Genomic DNA, 11,340 nt, shown 5'->3' on the forward strand with positions numbered 1-11,340 from the left:
ATCTATCGTAGTTATTCTCCTGTTGATTCCACTTCGGTCTGATATGTGACCTTCCTCTGCTCGTTCCTGGCCTGCTATCTGAGCGACTTCTATTGTGTCTTCACTGGTTGTTCCAGTCGTTGTAATTGGCCGGGCCCTCCTTGTCGCTGCGGTAGTTGCTGCTGCGGTCTGTTCCTTCTGTTTCGTCTACCTGCAAGAGCACTGATCTAGCTAGGCCTTGTTGGCTGCTGTTGTGGCAGTGGTCTAGTTTCCTGGTTCTGGTCAGGGCTGCCTTCCACGTTGCTTGTTATCACGTTGGATATACTGGCTATCGTCCAGCATCGTCCAACTTCGATACGAAGTTGTCAAATCTATGGCTCGCTTGCCAGGAACGGATCTCTTGGCTGCTATCATAGTTCTTGTGGTATCCTCGTACCTTGGGGTGAGATCTATGTCTATAACTTTCCCATACAAGTTTCCCACTTCCCCTTGCCAGGAGTTGGGCAACGATGAGCTCTATTTTTTTATATCGCCCTCGTATGGGATGCTTTCAAAGAGTAGAGTGTACGATACCATCGCTCTTCTGGCAAGTCCAAGGTTTATATCACAGATGAACTCGTCCAGGCCTGGCAGCGAGGGTAGACTTGTGGAAAAGAATGGAAAGATAATGTATACCCCTAGTTAGTGTAGCAGTCTCCAGACATACTGCCTGTTGAATGTGTAGGAGCTTTTTATTCAGGTGTTCTATAGTGGTGAAGATTGGTTTCAAAATACTGTCACTATGGCGGTGTGTTCACTCACAGGATGAGTGACGCTGCCCAATACTGTCACTATGGCGGTGTGTCCACTCACAGGATGAGTGACGCTGCCCAATACTGTCACTATGGCGGTGTGTCCACTCACAGGATGAGTGACGCTGCCCAATACTGTCACTATGGCGGTGTGTCCACTCACAGGATGAGTGGCGCTGCCCAATACTGTCACTATGGCGGTGTGTTCACTCACAGGATGAGTGACGCTGCCCAATACTGTCACTATGGCGGTGTGTCCACTCACAGGATGAGTGGCGCTGCCCAATACTGTCACTATGGCGGTGTGTTCACTCACAGGATGAGTGACGCTGCCCAATACTGTCACTATGGCGGTGTGTCCACTCACAGGATGAGTGGCGCTGCCCAATACTGTCACTATGGCGGTGTGTCCACTCACAGGATGAGTGGCGCTGCCCAATACTGTCACTATGGCGGTGTGTCCACTCACAGGATGAGTGGCGCTGCCCAATACTGTCACTATGGCGGTGTGTCCACTCACAGGATGAGTGGCGCTGCCCAATACTGTCACTATGAGGGTATGTTCACTCATAGGATGAGTGGCGCTGCCCAATACTGTCACTATGGGGGTATGTTCACTCACAGGATGAGTGACGCTGCTCAATACTGTCACTATGGGGGTATGTTCACTCATAGGATGAGTGACGCTGCCCAATGGCAGCCAATTGCGAAACCATTGCATCTTTCCTCAATCATGGCGACTTTATTTACATTTATTAAACAGCTTATATGAACTCCGAAGCACTTAACATATTGTTTTGAACTATAACATTAGGATCTGAAGGTTCAACGTTAGCAAACTATTTAATAAATCTGAACTCTAAGGAAGTCTCGATTAAGGCAAGATGTAGAGGTTTCGTAAATTTAATGTTTCAAGATGTCTGTATACAATAGTCAGTTATATGTTTTGAGATCTCAACCTGTATAACTTCATCTCTTCTCTCATCTTTTCGGTAACGAGTTTAACTCTTATACTTTCTGCTACAGTATACATAATGTTATATATATATATACCTATGTACATATTTGTACGTACTTGTATGTATGTACTCCTGTGTATCTTGTGACACGTGCTCTGGCGCTCTCTCTGTCTCTCACTCTCTCTCTCTCTGTCTCTCACTCTCTCTCTCTCTGTCTCTCACTCTCTCTCTCACTCACTCACTCTGAATTCACATTATTCACGTGGTCCAGGGGGTAGGTCACTTGCGTGGCTCGGGAGTTTACCCAGGTCGAAGCTTCGCATTATCAACCACTTGGACTGGACGGTAGAGCGACGGTCTACCTACCTTGAGGTGCTTCCGGGGCTTAGTGTCCCCGCGGCCCGGTCGTCGACCAGGCCTCCTGGTTGCTGGACTGATCAACCAGGCTGTTAGACGCGGCTGCACGCAGCCTGACGTATGAGTCACAGCCTGGTTGATCAGGTATCCTTTGGAGGTGCTTGATCAACCAGGCTGTGACTCATACGTCAGGCTGCGAGCAGCCGCGTCTAACAGCCTGGTTGATCAGTCCAGCAACCAGGAGGCCTGGTCGACGACCGGGCCGCGGGGACACTAAGCCCCGGAAGCACCTCAAGGTAGGTAGACCGTCGCTCTACCGTCCAGTCCAAGTGGTTGATAATGCGAAGCTTCGACCTGGGTAAACTCCCGAGCCACGCAAGTGGCTCGGTCTCGCTTTATGCAGGTCGGCGTTCAATCCCCGACCGTCCAAAGTGTATGGGCACCATTCCACCCCTCCGTCCCATCCCAAATCCTTATCCTGACTCCTTCCCAGTGCTATATAGTCGTAACAGCTTGGCACTTTCCCCCTGATAATTCCCTCGCTCCAACCTATGCCTTGTTCATAAGTAAAACCAATATTGACGCAAATTGAGTGTCGTAATTTCCTCAGCGTATGCAAATTTTCGTCTACAATTGGATAAAAATGTATTCCCTAATTCCACCGTTTTTGTATCGTCCTTCCCCCTGCTTCCCCTTGCCACTTCCAAGATCATCCTCCATTCCCTGCTCCTTGGATTCATGTCGTCCCGCCCGAGTACATCAAACCAACCATTCCCCCTTCACCATTTCCAGCTCCCTTCATTCTTCCGTTATCCCTCTCATATTGCGCCCAGATCCCACGCTGCCCGATCCTTTGATGCTGAAAATATTGAGGCAATGGTTGCCAGCCCAATCTCCTCCCCTTTATCGTACTGGATGTGAGTGTGTGTGTGTGTGTTTACTAGTTGTGTTTTGCGGGGGTTGAGCTTTGCTCTTTGGACCCGCCTCTCAACTATCAATCAACTGTTTACTAACTACTTTTTTTTCCACACCATACACACACACACACCCCAGGAAGCAGCCCGTGACAGCTGGCTAACTCCCAGGTACCTATTTACTGCTAGGTAACAGGGGCACAGAATTACGAATCCTGCGCGCTATCCACCAGGCTACGAGGCCCTGTGTGTGTGTGTGTGTGTGTGTGTGTGTGTGTGTGTGTGTGTGTGTGTGTGTGTGTGTGTGTGTGTGTGTATCTGAGGGAGGGTTGTGTGTCTAGGGGAGGAGGAGGGAGTTGTGTGTTGTTTGTGTGTAAAGGGTTTTGAGTAAGTCAAAGAAGCTTCATATCTACTTAATCGACCTTACCCATACCCTCTCTTGAACGGTCCTGCCAGTGTTCGGTGCCATGCCCGAGATGGCAATGGTATCCCAGACATGGTATCATGCCCCGAGATGAGGCATGATACCATGTCTGGTATCATGCCTTGGGACTTACGCTGACTTCTCTCTCTCTTCTCTCAGAATGTTTGGTAATATGTTTATTGTTTGTGATGTGTACACGATGTACTGAACGGGGTGAGAATAGCTTGAGCTACCTCATCCCTTTGTGTGTATTTTACCTCAATAAACTTATTTCAATTTCTCTCTCTATTCTGCTCGAACACATTTTGACACAACGGGAGACCCTCAACCTCTTTGATGCCGTAACACGTGAAAATTTTAGCCAATCAGCAGCAAGCTGTCACATGGACGATTCTTATTGGCTGTGATATCATGACACCCTTCCCCAGTCAATCAGAGAGGAAGGGTCGGGAAGACTTAGATCTTTACTTAGATCTAAGTACAATTTTACTTAAGATCTTTCCGGAATCTAAACTTATTCAATTTATATCCATTGTCACTATATCCAATTGTCATTATATCCAATCTCTATGACCCGACCAGGGGGTTCGAAGCTTCATAACCTGGGTTCGCGAAGATAATGAGATAAGGGTTCGCACCAGAGATACCATATTTCATGTTCTATTGTATAATGATATATTTAAAACCCTTATTTATATCCTCTCTGTTGTATCCTCCTGCAACACTTTGTATAAAGGTCAGTGGGTTTGTTGTTGTTGTTGAAGATTCGCTACCTGGAACAAAAAGTTCCAAGCAGCACGGGCTATGGTGAGCCCGTAGACTGTTGGTTTGTTGTTGTATATTCACGTAAAAACAGTTATTTATAGAGCTCTCTCATTGCAAATTGCAAGTAATGACCATTGCAGTACCGCCTGTGCACGAGAGCAAGTATTTTTTAAACTGGGAGAATCAGATCTATGAAATTAATGAAGCTTCAGCTCCAGGCCCCGGCTCACAAACCGTAGGTCCACCACTGGCCTGGGATATAAATGATTCAGAGGTGAAGATAAACTTTTACCCACAGAAACTGGCAGCTTTCATGGAGTCTCTAGTCGCCTCTGTGAACGAAGCGGTGGTTAAAGTTAGAAAAATCCAATTGAAACTCTGAGAGGAACCTGCAATGATGCAGTCGTCAGTGGACGGTAGCAACTGCATGCAACCTCACTGTGTCCACCTAGTTGTGCTTGCGGGGGTTGAGCTCTGCTCTTTGGGCCCGCCTCTCAACTTTCAATCAATTAACTGAGTGCCCAAATGAGCCACAGAGATATTAGAAAGAACTTTTTTAGTGTCAGAGTGGTTGACAAATGGAATGCATTAGGCAGTGATGTGGTGGAGGCTGACTCCATACACAGTTTCAAGTGTAGATACGATAGAGCCCAATAGGCTCTGGAACCTGTACACCTGTTGACTGACAGTTGAGAGGCGGGACCAAAGAGCCAGAGCTCAACCGCCGCAAGCACAATTAGGTGAGTACACGCACACACACGCACGCACACACACGCACGCACACACACACACACACACACACACACACACACACACACACACACACACACACACAGAGGAAGCAGCCTGTAGCAGCTGTCTAACTCCCAGGTACCAATTTACTGCCTGGTGAACAAACACATCACGGTGAAAGAAACTTTGCCAATTTGTTTCCGCCTCCGCCGGGGATCGAACCCGGACCCTTGGGACTACGAATCCCGAGCGCCATTCACTCAGCCGTCCACACTCAGTCCACTGATCATTTGCGTTAATCCGTAAACAATTCTATTGGCGAGGTTAACATTTTTCTTGCCCCCAAAATCTTAGTATCTGGGAAGATTTGTGGATTAAGGTCATTGTTGATAAGGTCATTGTTGATAAGGTTATCATTGACTCTCGTTCCTTCACATTTCTTGGTCCTTCTCTTTAGTGTGAAATTTGTTCCATTTATTATTATTATTGGTTACGAAATTTTGCGTAATTGTCGAAATTTTTATGATGGATATTAAACAAAAATCTATGTTAAATCTTTCAGTGTCCAAATATACGTACGAATTTATAGTGTAATCTTTGCTACAGTGTCGGTAGCGCGACGGTCTGGCTCCATGCAGGTCGGCGTTCAATCCCCGACCGTCCAAGTGGTTGGGCACCATTCCTTCCCCCCCGTCCCATCCCAAATCCTTATCGTGACCCGTTCAAAGAGCTATATAGTCGTAATGGCTTGGCACTTTTCACTAGTAAATTTCATAATTAACATTGGAGAGACAAGTGTTCAACTTCCCCATTAGGGAAAGAACATAACAAAAATAATAAAATACAAAATCCTTCTATATATATATATATATATATATATATATATATATATATATATATATATATATATATATATATATATATATATATATATATATATATATATATATATATATATATATATATATATATATATATATATATATATATATATATATATATATATATATATATATATATATAAGAGACGAAAAAGTTAATGATGCAATAGGCTCTTCAGTCTGCAACTTGGGGACTCTTTGAACAACAAGAGTTTCTAATCCCTTCCAAAAGTTCTCTAAATCCCACGGGAAAAATCCGTGACTCTTAATCCCTCGCAAATGACCAATCACTGTCTAACAAGCACCCCCCCCCCCTGGTAAATGACCAACCAGTCCTTGCCCTGGAGTACAAGGCCATTAAAGGCCAACTCATTTGATAACTCAAGAACAAAGGGGTAAGATAACTTGTGCCACAGGGGGGGATAACTTGTGCCGCAGGGGGGGGATAACTTGTGCCGCAAGGGGGGATAACTTGTGCCGCAGGGGGGGGATAACTTGTGCCGCAGGGGGGGATAACTTGTACCGCAGAGAAGATAACTTGTACCGCAGAGAAGATAACTTGTGCCACAGAAAAGATAACTTGTGCCACAGAAAAGATAACTTGTGCCACAGAAAAGATAACTTGTGCCACAGAAAAGATAACTTGTGCCGCAGAAAAGATAACTTGTGCCGCAGAGGAGAGAAAAGTTTGTCTTTAATTTCGTAACGAGATTTTGACCCTATAAAAGGTTACTTAGTGTCAAGGTACTTTTAACTAGATAATCACCCCCCCCCCCTCTCTCTCTCTCCCCCCCCTTCCCCTCTCTTCTCCCCCCCCTCCCCTCTCTCTCACGTCAGCTCACCTGAAGACTGTCTCAAGAAACTCATTTGATGGTCTGTGTTAATTTCAGATCAACACAATGTTATGCAAAGTAAGAGTTCAGTATGGAACACTAAAATGAACCGGGATCCAAGATGAACCGGGAGCCAAGATGAACCGGGAACCAAGATGAACCGGGAGCCAAGATGAACCGGGAGCCAAGATGAACCAGGAGATAACCAGGAGATAAATTCTTACAACGTCTCCATATAATTCTCTCCATCCCTCTATCTCTCTACCTACTACTCTCTATTCTATCCTCTTACACCTTCACTCTTTCCTTCCATTCTCCCTTTCGTATCACTGTTTTTATAAAAAAAATTCTCTCAGTTTCCCTTGATGTGGTCGAAGGTGAAGGGGGGGGGGGTGTTGAGAGGGTGTAGCGGGGAGGGGGGGGGGTGTTGAGAGGGTGTAGGAGGGGCTTGAGAGGGTGTAGGAGGGGCTTGAGAGGGTGTAGGGGGGCTTGAGAGGGTGTAGGGGGGCTTGAGAGGGTGTAGGAGGTGCTTGAGAGGGTGTAGGAGGGGCTTGAGAGGGTGTCGAGGGGCCTTGAGAGGGTGTCGAGGGGCCTTGAGAGGGTGTAGAGGAGCTTGAGAGGGTGTAGGAGGGGCTTGAGAGGGTGTAGGAGGGGCTTGAGAGGGTGTCGAGGGGCCTTGAGAGGGTGTAGAGGAGCTTGAGAGGGTGTAGAGGGGGCCTTGAGAGGGTGTAGAGGAGCTTGAGAGGGTGTAGACTAGCTTGAGAGGGTGTAGAGGAGCTTGAGAGGGTGTAGACTAGCTTGAGAGGGTGTAAAAGAGCCTTGAGAGGGTGTAGAGGGGGCTTGAGAGGGTGTAGGGAGGCTTGAGAGGGTGTAGGGGAGCTTGAGAGGGTGTAGAGGGGGGCTTGAGAGGGTGTAGAGGGGGGCTTGAGAGGGTGTAGAGGGGGGCCTTGAGAGGGTGTAGAGGGGGGCTTGAGAGGGTGTAGAGGGGGCCTTGAGAGGGTGTAGAGGGGGCCTTGAGAGGGTGTAGAGGGGGCCTTGAGAGGGTGTAGAGGAGCTTGAGAGGGTGTAGGGGTGGATGGGGTGTAGGAGATGGCGGGGTAGTCCCGCTGGAAGCCTCCCCAGCTTGTCAGCGGGTTGACAAGCAAGACCAATTAGCAGGGAAATTAACACAAGTGTTGCAACATGTTGAGGCCCGGAGCCAGGCGGACCATTCCTGTGACTGACACTACTTAATCAAGGGCATGTATGACCGCTCCAGTAAGGCGACTTGTCAGCACTGGGGGAGGGGGACTCGTCAGCACTGGGGGAGGGGAAGGGGGAGGACTCGTCAGCACTGGGGGAAAGGGGGAAGTCAATTGCGTCACCCTCTATTGATGAGTAGAGAGGATGTCTATTGAGAGCTTAGTCTGTCAATAGACAATCTATCCTAGTCAGCCAAACCACACTATCAGGATAGTGTATCCTTTATACTAGGAACATTTAATGTCATTTTTTCCTACTCTAGGAGTTCTATAATGACGTCGTTGTCATCTAGGGATTTCTAAAGATATATCCCCTCTTATCATAAGATATCAGAACATCCTTCCTATTAATGGGATAACTAATGGAATCTTTCTTATCGAGGGATATCTATTGGCTCTCCTCATATCAGGGAATCGTAATGCCATTAGCGCCGTGATAATGTTAATTAAACGTTCAAAAACCATTAACAACCAGCAAGTAAACAACGAGTTGTAAATCAAGTCATTTACAATGAATCCACAAGTTGTAAATTCCATCTGCCATGTGTTTTATCTTACTTTGTAAACGCTATCAGCCTATGTAATTAATTGTATATTGTTATCACTTTTAATGAAAATTCAATTCACTTTACAAAAAAAAAATAGTATGAACAATTTATGTTTGGGAATTAAAAGGCATATAGGAGAAAAAAAAATCTAATTAAATTTGAACCCGAGGCAATTTTAAACCAGCTATTCCAATCCATTACACACTAATACATAGGTGTGTGTATGTGTTATCATGCTGATGTTTTAGTTAATACACCCTCAGTGTGTATGTACTCACCTATTTGTGCTTGCGGGGGTTGAGCTTTGGCTCTTTGGTCCCGGTCACTGTATATGCTATTGGCATTGTTCCCATCGAGGTTTGAGGCCCAATGGTATATATTCTCATTCCTCCTTGTATGTTAGGTTGACGGTCTCTCGTGTGTTGATGACTTGTGGTGTGGTAGCATTGATGTCGTAACACGGGACGGGACCAAAGAGCCAGAGCTCAACCCTCGCAAGCACAATTAGGTGAGTACATGCATGCTGATGTCCTACTGTGTGCATTGATGCTGTATTGTATATGATGATGATCGATTGTATGTATGTTGAAGTGTGTGTGTGTGTGTGTGTGTGTGTGTGTGTGTGTGTGTGTGTGTGTGTGTGTGTGTGTGTGTGTGTGTGTGTATAATTTTATTTACAATTTAATTACACAAAAAGGGTTACAATATTGGTTACATGCAGGGTACAGGGTACAAGGCTACTTGTCACAGGTAGTAGAGTTCCTCCAGCTCCTCAGATGATGGGCAGAAACCATGGATGCAGTGAGCATTTCCTCTCTAGATCGCCACGGTGATGCACTGGACATATATACATGCAAACAAGCTTTAATGGTCCCCCAAGCCATTATACAACAGAAAACTCCTCACCCCTTGATGGATTCGAACCCAGACAGCCAGGGTTCCATGCACCTTAACTTATCCAGTACTTTAACCTCTAGACCACTACTGACTGTTCACAAAAGGACAAAAAGTCGTTAGATCCTTTAATCCTTCGATGGACATGTAATCACAAAATTTTACCTGCGTGGTTGAGCTTCAGCTCTTGGCCCAGATTCTGGGTATTTTGCGTTGCACCATAGCTACATTTAAAGCTGTAATGTCCTACTGAACACGTGGATGCAATATTGAACGTGCTGATTTAGGGATGTGTTGATATTGCACTTCATGTTTATTGGCCCGATATCCCCCCCCCCCCTGCACCAAAGTAAATTGTTGTTATCAGGGTTCAGTGTATATAAGAGTGCCACGGGGCTCGCTCAAGGCACTCTTGGTGCTGGGGCCAGGCAGTGCCTTTATACCAGCGAATTTTCTTCTAATTTGAATAATGTCGCAAGTCGCACTAATGTTAATTTTATAAATAATGATAATTAGTTTTATCGGCGTTATATATATATATATATATATATATATATATATATATATATATATATATATATATATATATATATTATATATATATGACTTATATAGTTTGTTTGAGTTTTCAGTCGCATATAGTCCTGGGGACCATTCAGGCTTGTTTGCATATATATATATATATATATATATATATATATATATATATATATATATATATATATATATATATATATATATATATATATATATATTTTTTTTTTTTTCAGTGGTTCTTTCTCCATAGTCGGAGGCCAGACGCTTGGGGCTAGTGATACCCAAATTTGTAGGGTAATTGGTCCGGGGTATAGGATGATCATAGGCTGATCGAGATAGGCCTAAGTTAAATCCTTTAAGAAATATTTGTAATTATTCATCCCCCCCCCCCCCCAACCATCCAATTTTCGCTGATTTAAGTCTGAACAATTGTGAAATATTGGTTGAGATGCCCCAAGAGTTTTTACCAAATTATTTCCTTAAACCCATAGAATAGTTTCATTACTCTTAACATATATTATGAAGGGGAAGAGGAGTTAAGCAAAGGGGGGGGGGAAGGCGGGATGAGAAGGAGGGGGGAGTGGGGAAGGGTCGGATCGTGAGTTGGGGGGGAGGTCGTGGGGGTGGGAAAGGCGGAAGGGGGGGGGGGGGAGTAAAGGTCGGGTGCGGGAGAGGGAAGGGTTGGGATAACGAGGGGACAGAGAGCACACTCACCCGGGCACCGCCGGGTCCTTTCTGACCCCCCCCCCCTGCCTCCCCCCCCCCCCATCCTTTCTCTTCTACCCCCCTCTCTCGACCCATCTCATGACCCCTCCTTTCTCTCCGTTCCCTCCCTGAACACCCTCCTCCCCCCCACAAGATCTCTCCCACCACTTACAAATGCTTTACCCTTCCATTTCCTCTCTGTCAATTACTGTCAATTCAGCTCCTTTACTTACCGTGTTCCTCCGTCCACTGGGACCTCTCTACCGTCATCTGAAGCCTGGAAGAGACAGACACAAAGTTATCACTTTAGTCTTCCTTTTCTTGTACATATGTAAATGTACACATGTACACATGTAAATTTCATACACAAGAAATGTCGTACACATGTAAATGCATAATGTTGGTATCTGGGAATAGCTTTCGTCCTGACGTGGCTTAATGGGTTAAGGTGGCGTCTGGCATTCGCCGGGACCCTGGATCGAATCTCCACCTCCCCCCCCCCCCAACACACACACACACACACACACACACACACACACACACACACACACACACACACACACACACACACACTGCTTTAACAAATTTTATCGTTGGTATTTCACGTCATTGTGAGTTTTAGTATTGTGTCGATATGTAAGTCTAGGTTGATTTGTATCATCCTCTTCTCCCTTTCCATCTGTCTCAGAGATAGATGAAAAGGGAGGTATAGATGGAAACTGATCTACCCGCGTCTAACAGCCTGGTTGATCAGTCCAGCAACCAGGAGGCCTGGTCGAC

General features: G+C 45.7%; 1 long non-coding RNA gene across 2 annotated transcripts in view; it reads right to left on the reverse strand.

The window, feature by feature from the left end:
* LOC123746816 (uncharacterized) overlaps positions 1–10,845 on the reverse strand; it is a 42,687-nt gene extending 31,842 nt beyond the window's left edge. Inside the window, exon 1 of one of the 2 annotated variants that reach the window (XR_011226097.1) lies at positions 10,794–10,845. This is a non-coding gene — a long non-coding RNA (uncharacterized lncRNA). The remainder of the gene's footprint in view (positions 1–10,793) is intronic. The other variant, XR_011226096.1, reaches the window with a different exon arrangement.
* Positions 10,846–11,340: the final 495 nt, after the last annotated feature.

Source organism: Procambarus clarkii, chromosome 93, assembly GCF_040958095.1.
Source record: "Procambarus clarkii isolate CNS0578487 chromosome 93, FALCON_Pclarkii_2.0, whole genome shotgun sequence".
In the NCBI taxonomy this organism is placed as follows: Eukaryota; Metazoa; Arthropoda; class Malacostraca; order Decapoda; family Cambaridae; genus Procambarus; species Procambarus clarkii.